At 40.5% G+C, this 14,603-nt stretch overlaps 1 protein-coding gene across 2 annotated transcripts in view; it reads right to left on the bottom strand.

Annotated features, from left to right (window-relative positions):
* The window catches only part of pcxb (pyruvate carboxylase b), a 307,003-nt gene that overhangs the window by 127,877 nt on the left and 164,523 nt on the right, over positions 1 to 14,603 (bottom strand). The window lies entirely within an intron of this gene.

Here is a 14,603-nt window from a genome sequence, read left to right as displayed (position 1 = left end):
AGAAACTTAACAGGTGACGGTTTTAAAGTCGTCTTTAAATACTCAAGGCTGAGCTCAGGCTGGATCAGAAACAAATGAGTGATACATGATAGAAAAGAAAGCAGCGACACAAAAACAAAACTCAGACAAATCACGACAAAGAGTGACAGTTGTTAGAACAAACATTGTGAGTGATATATATAGTCACAAAGACAGAGACTAAATCAAATGGGAAAACATCAATAGAACGACAGAACAAAGGATATATAGCAGAGACAGAGATGGCGTGAGCTCAGTGTGGATCTCAGTAAAGCCTATACACTAATAGAACCAGACTCTTGTTAACACCTCAACTCTCCAGGGCATCAGCTCCCACGACACCACAAGGGTTTACACTGGATCAAAAAACAGCAACACAGCCGGTAATACTGGAGAATCACTCTTCTCTGACAAAAATACTACAGAAAAAAGATTTGGATGACACAGTCCTGCTTTGTTATCTTGTTTTTCGACTCCAACACTGACGGCCATTTTGAAACTCTTTTCCAAAACACAATGAATGTGACTTTTATGTGTCCTCTGTGGCTGGGACAATGATTTTGGCTTGCCGTGCCTGCGGATTATGGGAGCATAAATACAGAGCCGGGTGCATTGGACATGATCAATCGATACGAGCTGGAAAGAGCGAGTGGAGCACAGACATTATTAAAAGACAGACATTGGGATTACAATGGAGTCGATATGGATTACAAAATGGAGGAGACACGGGGTGTACAATGGAACATGCGCGCGTGTGCATTTCTGAAAGACAAGATCATATTGGATGTCGGATGATGATGGACCACACAAGTGATAAAGCTAATGGATGCATAAGTGTGCATGCATTGATGAGTTAAGGACAGGATGTGTGTATGTGAGCCTTTGTGTGTTTGTATGCGCACATCTATATGAATGTTTGTGAGGAGCAATCCAGTCAAATGGATCCTATTTGGGTTTATTAAGGTGTAGCGCTTTCTGGACATGTTGTAAATGGAATGAATCAAAACATTTAAGTTTAGCGCTGATCTTAAAGTCCACCCGATGTGAAGTAAGAGGGAAATGTTTAGAGACATTTTCACTAAAACCAGAATAAATCACTATTTCCATGGTCAGAAAGCAGCAACCGGTAAGGTGAAATCCAAATTTCAAATCTTCTTTTGACTTGTGACTTCAGACTCCTTTGTGCCACATGGATTCACTTTAAATCCAAACAGTGAATGTTTTCAGAAAGTAAGCAGTTAAAAAAATATGACAGAACCACTATGGAAGCCACTAACTCCTCACTGGACGACTTTGTAAAACTTGTAATGGGACGACTCATCCTCTGGCACAGACAACAGAGACTCTTAAAAACTCCTATCAAAGAGAAAAAAAAATGAAAAGAGAAAACTTGAAAGTACATATATATAGTATATATATAAAATGATGTTACTTGTCGCACAATGTGTTTCTGTTTTTTAAAGTTTTCTGGGGAATGATGTTAGGATCAAATACAAAATATCCAGTGTGTGATTTTTTGTTTTAGACAGAAAATCTACATGATTAGAACAGAAAAAAATGTTAATTATAACTAGGCTGAAAAACAAAAGATCAAAACAGATGATGAAAAAGCACACAAAGCACAAAACGTACAAACTGGAAAGCACACACACACCCCAAAAGACAGACACACACGAACAGATGCCTATAAAACAGAGCCAATTACATTGATAGTAATGACTTTTAACAATTATTGTTGTTTCCTTTCTGTTTTTATTTCATTTTGCCAAAGTCAATATTGTTCTCTGGACTTGATATAAATAATAAAAATTACATGTATGGAACAGAGACGGAGTCATTTACACAAGGGAGTGAGTTGTGTGTCATGTTTGTGTGAGTGTATGTTTACAGGTGTAATGGTTGTGTGAAAATGATTCACATAATAACATTATTTGTGCCTAAACAAGATTTTGAATAGATTTTACGCTGCTATTTAAACCAGCAACCAATGAGTTATTTGGGGAATAGGTTGGATATAGATGAAAAAATGCTAATTTTGGAGAGAAATGCGAAGATGACTCAGTCTGGATGAAAATGTTTTGAGCTCAAGGCAAACATGTGAGTCAAAGACACTTGTGTGGCAAAATGAAGTTGTTTACTTGTCTCTTGGCGGATTTGATTAGAAGGTAAGGGTGAAGTAACCCTTCTTGCTGTAATTAAAAACAGCACATGACAGGGCGAGAAAAACAGAGCATAAAGGAGAAGCAAACGGAGGAAAGGAGGTAGATCAATAGTTCCAGGAACAGAATTAAATGCGTTTAGAAAGAGAAAAAAAAGACAGGACAAAACAAAAAAATATAACAGAACTGATTTGATATGACACTCAGAACAGGAAAGAGAGCTGAAGTGATAACAAACGGAGAAGAACTAGAGGGTGTCAGGCTAATGGATCATGATTCTGATGCTTTGTTATTATCAATCACATCTGCTAGTTGCAGACAGTCAAATGTAAAACATTACAAAGCCCTTTCACTGCTATCTGCAAATGAGTTTAACACTAATTTAGCACCAAAGCAGAAACAAGTGCTGGTGGCAATCTGCAACTGAACATTGGTAATTAAAACTTCTGAAGATACAGATGAACAGACACGACGCTAAATTGGAAAACATGAACTGGCAATCAAAAACATCCCTTCGTTTATGCATTTTCATGGTGGTAACAGGTGAAAAATGCCAGCCTAGACATCCTTCTCCTCAGAGATGCCGACATTCGCAGTTGGATCAGCAGGACTAGCTACCCTTTCACAGTGATTTGATTAAGCGTCAAAAGCGGCGCATATGCAATCTACAGCCTCACGTCTGTGAAAATAGACGCAAAAAGGCCGACATCCACCTCTTGCATGTTTTATTTTCTATCAAGCCCTTTGCAGACGCTGCTAAAAGCCTGAGATGGAGTGTGTGAAAGATGTGGCGAGAGGGAGAGAGAGGGGGGTGAGAATGCTGACAAACCTAGAGATGGACAAATAGATGATGATGAGCCAGGGAGAGAAATGAAGGCAGAGGGGAGGTCACTGTGTATATCCATGGCTGAATGTGCTTGTTTTCTAATGTGTGTGTCTTGGTGTTATTTTTGTCACGTCAGTACTTGGGCACAAAAAGATCCTTTAACCACAGAAGGATCAAATGAGACTGGGTAATTGGTGTGTGTGTGTGTGTGTGCGTGCGTGCATGCGTGCATGTGTGCGTGCGTGCGTGTGCATGTGTGTGTTGTGAGTATGCGTGAAAAGGGTTAGTATGTCCTCTCTTCCCTCTTGAGCTTCAGACAGCAGACACTACCTGAGTGGTAGACAGTGTCCTAATTTGATGCCATCAACAGAGATCAGATTAAAAAGCAATTTGAGTTGAATCTTATAAGTGGCCACATTAAAAGCAGCACAGAGTATTTGAGAAACAGAGAGTCGGTGTGTGTGTGTGTGTGCGCATCTATGTGTGACGGGCAAAAACAACACAGCGCAGAGCAGAGCACCAACCCTCCCCTCTGCTTTCTTCGCCCAAGGCAAAATCCTGGCCCAATTTGACTAATTAAAAAAATGCTGAGTAACGTGCAAGCGCTCACATCCACACAGACAAATTCACCTTTTAACACAAGAAAACACAAATGTGCAGATGCGTGCCCTGCAAGATAACCTTGTGGAAGTGGCGTATGGGTGTTTTCAGCGTGCTCTTGTTGTGTGTGCATCTTGAAAGGCCATGCCTGCCCCTAGCCAAACCTCCTCTGACATTTGCAGTTATGATCAAGCAATGATGCATTTCCCTGCAGTCTGTTGAGTAACTGCTGACTCAGGAAGCATCAGGACGCACACAGCACCTCCAGTGCTAGTAACCGGTCAACTAGTTGTGCCTCCTGCTGAGCTGCACCATAATAGAAATGGAGTAGAGACCTGTCAAACCAGCATAATGGGAACTATAGGGTCTGAAGTTATTTTAAATCCTTTAATAAAGTCCGTAAAGACGTGTACTAGACAAAAACATAAAACAGCTAAACGGACCTCAGCTCTAAAAGATAATCCCAGGGTTCCTTCAAAACATGACTCAACTTTCTATAACTGGGCGTAGACACAAAACTGATTTAGTAAGCGCAGACATTTTAACTTTCAGGGACACAATACTACTGAGAAGAGAGACTGTAGTAATATTGCAAGAGAAATAATCAGACAGGGATTAACGGGCATATTCACCAGTATAATAAAGAAGATGCAGTTTAAGATCTAATGCTCTGACATTCCACAAGGAGAAATGTAGGTTTAAAGGGTAACTTCGACAAATCTACACATTTAAGTGTGTTTACAGGTCTTTGGGAATACTACAGCGTATGTGAAAAAGTAGTATAAAGCCTTCTGTGGCTCCTGAGAAAGCTGCATATAATCTAATACATTTCCTCCAGTGATGTCAGTGTCAGTGGCCAAATTGCATTGTGGGTAATGACGTGACCAGGTTTTGAAAAGCAGTCCACTGGTCTAGCATTGCACTTCGATAACACTGTTGGACTCATTATGGCCAGTTTTAAAACAAAATGATCTTATTCCACACATTCTTCTTCTTTTCCAAAGCCTGGTGCCTACATTACCCACAAGTCACTGAGTGACATCACTGGAGGAAATGTATCAGACTACGTGCAGCTTCCTCTGCAGCCACAAAAGGCTTTATACTATTTTTTCAACATAAGCAGTAGCACTCCCCAAGAGCTGTAAAAAAACGTAAAACTGGTGGAGTTACCCTTTGTTAATTCTGTTAATTAATACTTGCATGTCTTTCTGAACATGTGACTGTTTGGCATCAATAAATCTACCTCAAATTAAAATTCAGCAGTGATGTAAGCAATACATTATAAATAAGCAGCAGGAACATTCATTTGTTTCTGCTGAAATTTGTTTTTTAACCGATGAATACAGTATAATGTCTTGAAATCATCATTCATTCATTAGAGTAATTTGAAATGATTAGAACCCCTCAAACGATAAAGTGGCTGTAGGAATTAGACGGCGCTGCACATCGTCGTTTTTACAGAAATTGTCAGCAAGACGCTGTGAAAAGCAAGTTTGACAGACTGAGATAGTTGCCCATAAATACAGAGCCACAAAACTGACGAATTGTTTTATTTAAGAGGCTCAAAGTTCTGAGTATAAAGAAATTTCACATCTGAGCAAGCTCCTGATGATACATGATGCTCCTTTTACCATATGCACATGTCATCTGCTTACAAGCACACCACAGCTGTGCCATTTTTATTCTGTCTGAAATTCACAAAAATGGCAGGAAGTCTTTACAGTGAATTTAGAGATTTCCCTTCTCAGACTTTGCCTGCTTGACAAAATTGGACCATTTTTAGCGACACTGTTCTTTGGAGTTGACAGCTCGGATTTCTCTGTCGCCCATATGAGCTAATGAGCCATCTACTGTTGCATATTCAACATGATGATGGTAATGTAGTGCCATTTTGACAGGATACTTCAGATCAAATACCTATCTTCAACATTCAACATATAGAACCCATGATCACCCAGACACTAACCACTATTTCTGTCCATTATTTAATCATTTTTTTCTGTTTGCAATTATGGCTAACAAGGCCCCGGGGAAATGAGGCTTTAATAATGACTACAGATTGTCACAAGAGCTAATAATGAGGGTTGATGCCTACAGAATGCTCGTATTAAGCATTTGTTATGTCAGCTGAAGTGAGATAATACCCAACTATCAGATCTGAAAGGATTCTCAGGAAACTTGCGCACTAGTTCAAAGCATTCAGAACTTTTTAACCGCATGTGGAAGTAAAGACATACAGCATTCATCATATGCTGTCAGCAAGTCTCAAACTCAACATGTCAGTGTTTCATACAACTCGGCACGGCATGGAGAACAAGACGGAGAGCCGGGGGAGAGGATTGGGAGATGGGCAGATAGAGGCAGAGAGATGGCAGAAGGGAGATAAGAAGATTGATTGGATATAGGAGAGCAAAGAAAAGGAGTGAGATGGGAGTAGCTGCAGAGGAAGAGATCGATGGAAGAAGTGAGGAGAACTGTAGTCCTACAGCAGTAGGGAGGGAGGAGATAACCATTTGCTTAAACTAAATACATGAAACGGTAGTTAATAGTTACATCAATGTTTACAAACAATTAAATTCTTTATAAACCATTTATCAAGCAATTGTAAAGGCTTTTAAACACCAGTTCCAACTTTAAAACAAACAGTCTCCTAATAATTCTTTTTCTTTTTCTTTGAGAAACTGGTTCTCCAGCACATCAAAGGCAACATCCCTGCCAGCCCGGACCCTCACCAGTCTGCTTTCAGAACCAACAGATCCACAGAGGATGCCATATCCACTGCCATCCGCTCAGTCTTCACACAGCTTGAATATAACAACAGCTACATCAGGATGTTGTTTGTTGTCTTCAGCTCAGCATTTAATACAATTCACTCATGAAGCTGATAGGAAAACTTAACACTGTGTGCTCAAGTACAACACTCTGCAACTGGATATTGGACTTCCTCACAAGCAGAAACCCAGACAGTACGGACTGGCAGTCGCGCTTTGTTTCGTTTTGCAATCCTGGCATGATAAATAAATGTAATCTTAATTAACTATAAATCTACTATTTATAAATTATGGTTATTATAAAGTGATACCAGTTTTGGTAAAAAAAAAAACTGGCACTACCACAGAAACCAGCAGTCTCAGTTATACTTTAATTACGCCAAGGTAACAGAGTTCATTTGATAATGACATGCTACACAGAGCAGCTTTAAGGAACAGATGTGGGAAGAGAAAAGAAAGAGAAGAGACAAAGAGAGAGGACAAAGAGGGAGAAACAATGTTGAAACTAGAGAGGTGTTAAAATGATAGAAGAGTGAGCCTCCTGCGAGGCTTTACCTTCATGCATGGTTTCCTTTCTTTTCTCCCCTCACCCTCTGCCTTCTTCTCACTCTCTCTCCACAATCTTTAATTTAGCCTTCTATCTAATTTGCTCCCCCCTTCACCTCCACTGAGTTCTCATTCAATTCTTTGTTCACTGCTGCATTTGCTCGTAATCTCCACTCCTCTCTGACCCCACCGCTCTCTCGCCTTTACTTGTTCGCATCTCTTATTGTTTTGCCAGTTCGCTCTCTGGCTGCCTCTCGCTAATTTTCTTCTGCTCTCCTAACTGAATATCCTCTGCCTCTCAGTGTCAACCTGCCTCGAAGACTGTTAACCTTCTCATCTTTCGCCTTGATTGGTTTCCTCCCTTTAGCTTCTTTTTTCGCTGTAATTTTAATATGTCTCTTACTGACACTTTTGGCTATCATACCAGTGCTGCCCCCATGCACAGAGTCCTGAATTTTAATATCACTCTCTCGACTTCTATTATTTCTCCCAGATACATTTTGGCATCTCTGCGTTGCCCCTCTGTCCTTGTCACTATTCATTATTATTTTTCTTCCTTTTCTCCTTCCCTCCCCACTTTGGCTTTTATTTCCAACATGTTTTATTTCTCCCTCTCAACAGCTGCATTTCAAAAAAGTTATTGCGCTGACCTCATTGAGTCTGGCTGTAGTTATTGGGTCTGACTTTTTCACATAAGTACATGCATGCAATGGTTATTGTCAGCAGTGATGGAGGAAGTATTCAGATCCTTTACCTAAGAGCCTGTTCACATTTGGTTTTACCATGAGTTCTGAGTGATCCGATCGGGAGTCTCAAAAGTCTCAAAAGTCTCAAAAATTAAGCGTTTTATTTTAAGGGAGTCCGGGGACTTTCTCCATGGGCGACAAAGAAGTAGCCTTTATTAGTTACTGTTTACTGTATTTGTAAAATTTGACATGCTTACTGTCAACATGTTATAGTCTTTAATAAATTTGTCGTAAATGGTGAAATCAGTTGAAAAGCACTAATACCATGGTGTGAAAATACTCAACTACAAGTAAAAGTCCTGCATTCAAAACCTTTCTTAAGCAAACGTATGCAAGTATCAGCAAAATGTACTAAATCAAAAGTAAAAGTCATCGAGCAATAAAATGGTCCTGGTCTCTGTTTTACTATTCTATCTGATGTTTTTCGATGAATATCATTGCTGCGTTAATGTGTATGCTGCATTTTACTGCTGTAGATAAACAATGGTTTGGCTGGCGAGACATTTCAGTGTCATACAGCTAAAAAGTCAAGTTTCATGAGCTTAGAATAAAGCTTGTTTTGAGCTTTCTGATGATGAATTTTGCAGCTAATCCAGTTCAATAAAGTTTAATATTTCACTTGGGGATCAGAAGTATAAAGTTGCATCAAATGAGAACACGCAACACTTAACTGTACTACTATATACCTATGAATGTTAGGCAATGCTATATTCAAGTAAATTATTCTAAATACTTTCGAAGAACAGAAAGCTTCGAAATCTATGCAGAATTCAGACTTTATCAAAAATGTTAATGCAGACACCCGTTTTCTTCAACTCGCTGCTGACAAAAAAGATCTCTTCCTTTCAGCAGCTCTCTCCTTCACTGCTGCCCTCACTCTTCACACATCATTTTTCTCTCTTCATATCTTTTCAGCCCACTCCTCATTCAGCTGCTGAGTAAGAGAACACTTTATTGAGAGACAATGTTCAGTCCCTTCTTTCCTGTCTGTCACCTTGGTGACTATCTTCCGTCTTTATCCTCGCTCGCTCTCTTTATCCGTGTCTAATTCTCAATCATCCTTCTGCAATCTCTTTTAGTCATAAGAAAGAAATTAACTTATTCTCACGCTTCATGTTCGTCCGATCACTGAGAAAAACCCAGCAACAGAACATGCGATTTTCGCTGGATGCCTTTCTCCAATGTGCCCTGCTCCATTATGTCTCTTTTGATCCCAGCAGGCCCTCCAGCAGTATTAGTGTCACCTTAGCCCTTTAACCCAGCTATTGAGCTACACAAGGATGGACACCTGACCATGGCAGTGTCAGTAAATGTTTTAACAATTGAGCTGCACAAGGCGATTCCGCTTTTCAGACTGCTGAATGGACAGGCTCAGTTGGTGCTGTGAAGCGGTCCAAGTTTTTGACTTGTATTTGTTGGAGTGGAGTAGGTGGTTAAAAGCTTTAGGCCTCATTCATGAAATATTTGCATGCACTCGATCTTTAATCATTAAACTAACACACACAAATCCAAATTAAAGTTGCATCTGTTAGTCACTGAAGAAGCTCAAAACAGACAACATCGATTTATTATCATCTTATAAAGCTGTTCTGTTGAATGTGTTGGAACACAGCTATGTACACATACAGCAGCATTCACGAGTCACGTTTCTGTCAAACTGCCGAACCGAAGGCCAATATTCACTCTCTTTCTAGCTCTGTTTTGCTCCTGCTTACGTAGCATCTGGCTCTTTAGCTGCTCCATGCTCCACTATGTTCACCAGCTAGTAGCTAACTTTGAATTGCTGCTGTTTGGCGCAGGACAGGTGGTGCCAAGCGGGTTTATCAAAGCATTTTCGCTGATACAAATTGCCTGCTCTGAATGGGAACGAGGTTGTGTCCGAGTCGCTAAACAAGGCTAAAAAGCCATCATCATCATCATCATCATCGTTTGCCACAGTCACTCTAATTTGCACACAGCTCTAAAGACTGCAGGCCTTCTACAGAATAGTTTGGATACTTGATAATGACAAATGTCCATAAGTGTATTAGGATCCATTTCTTACATAAAGTGTACAGCATGTCAAAAGTGTGACACCAGATCCTTTCTCCCATAAACTGCCCTCCCTAGCCCTCTCTCGGTCGCTCTCTTCATCTTGCCATTTATCCAATTTCGGTCCCAATCCCCATTTTGCTCTTTCACCACTCGCCTGCAATGCTCCTATGATTGTTTGCAGTAGTTTCCCTTTCACTCACTCCCTCCCTCGATCTTTCACCCCTGCCAGCTTCCCTCGTTTAACTTGTGTCTTCGCCTGCAACTGGGAGAGCACATCACTTCGCTGACAGGTTCTATTGGAAAAACTTGAGCTGGTTTCATTCTGAGCTTTTCCCACAATGTCTTCTCTGCTCACCCATCCACCTCTCCATCATGCCTCTTTTATTCTCCCCATTTCCTTTCAGTATGCTCCCGTTTTGTTTCGCCTCACCTATTTCAGTCCTGACATCTCTTCTTCGCTCATATTTTGTCACAGATGTGATTTTGCCTTTTCTCTCCTTTTTCTCACTTCACCACAGGGCCTCTCCTGCTCATCATTACTTCTCTGAACATCCCGCCCACTGCCCATCTCTTCCTCACTTTTTCCCCCTGGATCAAGGAATGAAACGGCCGCTTCCTGCCCTCTTTTCATCATTTTTCACACCTCATGCTCTCTTTTTGGTCCTCCGTGGTGGTGTTGCTCCCACCTACTCCTCCAACTCATCATCCCCACAGGCTCCCTTCAGCATCCTGATCAGAAGGAGGGGGGGAGGATTTTTGTGACTCTTCTCATCTTGTGATGTTTCAGGCAATTCTGAGAGGCTGACGGTAGGAGATCTTTGTTTGTGCGCACATGGTGTGCAAGAGACGGAGAAAGAGAGACAGTTACAGTGGGGCGTCGTCGTTCAGGCTTTTCTGGCTGTTTTCTAGAGAGCAAGCAACGGGGGAATACAAGAATAAGGAGTGAGAAAGAGGAGCAGAAGAGAATAGGAACTAATGAAAAGATGGGATTTTTAGACCCTCAGCATTTTTGGTGTTTTTCTCAAACACAATTTCCATAAAAAAGGCTTATATATTTAAAATTGCTTGCTAAACTACTGCTACAAAACATGCCTGCTCACTGATAAATATAATTCTACACAAGTAGCATACATTTGCCTTTTGTGGTTGCTCAATTAGGGAGGCTAAAACTCCACAAATCAACTCCTATTTCTGAACTAACAGTATTTACCATCACTAAATATGTAAGTATATAAATTTTACAAGTACCTTTAACCAATTAGTTATACTAACAGCAACACAAATGTTTCAACAAATCTCTCAATGCAAACACCTCTTTCCTTGCAGAGGGAACAAGCGATTGTCACACACCATAATTTAGCTGCTGCAAATGTGATGACACAACTTACAGCTTATTGCAACTGGGACCCAACCAGTTACTGAGGTTCCTCGAGACAGTACATTGTAAGGAGTGAATTTGTTTCTGAGCGCTTAGCTTAACAAACACAGCTTTAAAGCCATTGGAAATCTCAGCTGAGCTGTAATTGGGACTAACTGCTGAGAGGCAGTCCTTTAATGTTTCAGTTGACAGCAGCCGCAAGTAAGCAATTTAACCTCGCTCCTTATCTGGCCATGCCTAAAGGCCAAATACTGTGGGACATTGTGAAATATTCAGGGTTTTGCTGCAAGTGGATGTTTCAGACCTTGGAGGTTTGTTTTCCTCATTCCTCTTTTCTTTGTTGACTCAACTGAAAGTTTGGTTTAACATGGAAGAAAGTCAGAAAGAGATGCAGGAGCAGGAGCAGGAGCCTGACAACATTTGTGGTATTTTCAGTTTACGGCAGGATGTTCTGTGTTTATTAGCCTCAAGTTTTATGGACAATAGCCGTATTCATATGAACTGTGGAAAATGTCCGAAGAAGAGATAGTCCGTGTCAGACCCGTTCTCACCTACTGGAAATATTTCATTTGCTTTAGCCGAGGGTTAAAAGAGTATTAAGCAGCTGCAATCTGTAAAAACGTCATCAACACATTGAAATCTCAGGACAGTGACCTGCGCTATTCACACATGGGCTCCATCAGATCATTACACGGACTGTGTACTAGGGAGCTAGAAGGGCCAAGTGATTCTGACATTTATGTTCACACATGCAGCTCCTCCGGGTGATGTTCAATTTCAGAGTAGCAGTGCATGTGTGAAAGGGGCTTAGCCCTGTCACCAAGATAAAGCAGTAGTTTCTGCACATTTTAGGTGTCCTAAACATAACCAGACCACACCATAAGCACAGCGTTGTCACAAAAGAAAAATTTGAAAATTAAACCTTTTAAAATTTCACATTGCTAACATTTGTTCTGGTGATCGAGATGGGAATTAAACAGTTTTAATTGCTTTTTTTTTTGCTTGAAGCAGACCACTGAAACATAGTAAATAAAACTTTTGGATTTGATTCCTGCATGTGGTACTTTTTTGGCTTTCGTTGTTTGCTGTATGCTTGTTCATTTGTTTTACATCCAGCACTTATCACGATGAGGTATTGTCGTTGTGAACACTACATGATTATTCTTGCAAAATGTAAGATAAGATCCCATTAGGTATGCTATTCTTTGGAGCAAAGCAAACACCAAGAACTAATTAGATCTACCTCAAGTCCAACTTTCATTTGAATTTTCAAGTAGAAGGCGTAATTGATTTGTTTAACAATACTTCTGTGTTGTACTCTGGAAAACAAAATACACAAGTAGAAATTCGACACTAAAGCAACTTTGCAGGAAAACTTGTCATAAAAAGCATCCCGATATAACCCCTTCCTTCAAAAGAAAAAAAAGTGAAAATATATTTTAGGGTCTTATCGTCTGACACAACAGGCTGTCATTCACATCTCTCGAGGTAAGGGCTGTGTATACAATATCTGCAGCTATGTGGGCTGCATATTGTCATCTGTTGCATCTTAAGCCGCAGCTTAGCTCGTGGTTGTTTTAGATCAAAGGGCTGTCAACCATCCCCAGCATTCAGACTACAAGGGGAACTCTGAAGCTTTAACAATGTCCCCATTGCTTGCCAGCACCAGCGCAAATATACTCAAGAAAATGTATTATTTCCATGAGATATTCAGAGTTTAAGTGCATACAGAGATGTCAGACCTTGGCACAGTGCTCGGCACCGCTCATAGCAATCTTTTCAAAGAAGTACACCACTTGCTACAATGAATCACTTTGCTATGTGAGGAAGATATCGACTCAACTTGGAACTTTTTCAGTTTGTCACAATAAAATGATGAGGTCCCCTGCTATCACTGCACAAAAGCATACGCCAAGTATTGGCTTAAGCTTCTGCGTTGACAGGAAAGAAGTTACAATAATAACGCCACAGAGAGGCAAACAAAGATGTTTGATGCTGCACTTCCACCCCCTGAAAACATGAAGCACAGCACTCTATCACCAAACATATCTATTTGCTCCTGTGAAAGACTGTTTTAAAAAGATTGAATGTTAGGAAGTCATTGATCAATATCTCAGCACACTCCAAAGGTATTCAAAAACAAATTGTCAGATTGTTGGTTTTATTTCAAAGGAAAAAAATGGCAGCAGCCGCCAGCAGAAGACAAGAAGTTGTCAATGATGACCCAGCACAGGCCATCAGGCAACAATGAATGGGGAAATAATTAATCAGTCTTTTTGTAGTGATCTTTGCCTTCTTATTATGAACAGACTGCCTGTCGGTGATAAAGACACTTATATCAGTCAGTTGCCTACATGAACAATAACTGATTAGTCTCTGAAATCTATGCAAGGTTCAATAAAAGGTGAGGTTTAATCAGTGTCCTATTGTGTGCCTTTGCTTGTACAAAATATGAACAATGAAATATTTATTCTGCAACCGAGAACAGATGTCACAGCTTGCTCCAATCTGTTGAACGCATAGCAATTGACAACACAATGCGTCACCTCCGCTGAAGAATGCTCACACTTGCAGGAGAGAGAATACTTCTCTTGTTAGTGGTTTTATTTTTAACTTTAACGCAAGACAGTTGGTGGATATTTACCAAAAATATCTCAAAGACTCAAAGGCACCACAGGGAATCAAACCCTTAAACGTAACAATATTTGTTCTACCTTAGGAAACACAAATAAAACTTCCACCTCCATTGTCATAAAAAGGCAGCAACACAGGCTTTTGCCACCTACACACACGAAAAGAAGATGCATTTGTCAATGAAACAGCAAAAACAGCGAGATTCAACCCAAGCCTGTCACTCGCTTGCGGGTCTACTGCTAGTAATCCTGTAATTAATAGTACTATTCGCAACATGCAGTGACCTGTGGGTCATTAAACATCTGCAGGGTTTTTCATTCAACAAAAGGACAGCAACAAGGTCCATACACACACTTCACCTTCGTAACCTTGCGAGCATTGCTGTACGCCCACAAAGCCGTTGACCCTGTCCCTTCTGTGCACTTGAGGTTTGCTCCTGCTGGATTTGAGCACGGACATTACTCAGTCTCGTTGAATATAATTGAACCTTCCAACTACACAAATGGCCACTCAGAGGCTCAGGGGTGGATGTGTAGCAATCATTCAGTGTTTTTACACACACACGCACACACACACACACACACACACACACGAAGAGGCGCAACATGTAACATGTGACATAGCTAATGTCAGTAGTGAGAGGTCAGCCGAGCTCAAGCACCCACTCACTTACTTTAGCCACTAAGTTGTGCTTGCAGTTGTTGCAGTTGTAAGAAAATGTTTTATTTATAAAGCACCTATCAAGAGCTGAACAGCAAGTGCTTAATAATGGAAATCACACAGCCAGCATGAATACAGACATAAATACAGTGGAAGAATAAAACACCATAAAATAGAAATAAAGAAGAAAAGAATTCCTAATTTGTGCATTTATTAACAAGAATGGCGGGC

Source organism: Pagrus major, chromosome 10 (genome assembly GCF_040436345.1).
Source record: "Pagrus major chromosome 10, Pma_NU_1.0".
NCBI classification, from domain to species: Eukaryota; Metazoa; Chordata; class Actinopteri; order Spariformes; family Sparidae; genus Pagrus; species Pagrus major.
The sequence above is the reverse complement of the archived record's forward strand: the minus strand, read 5'-3'. Positions and strand labels throughout refer to the sequence as shown.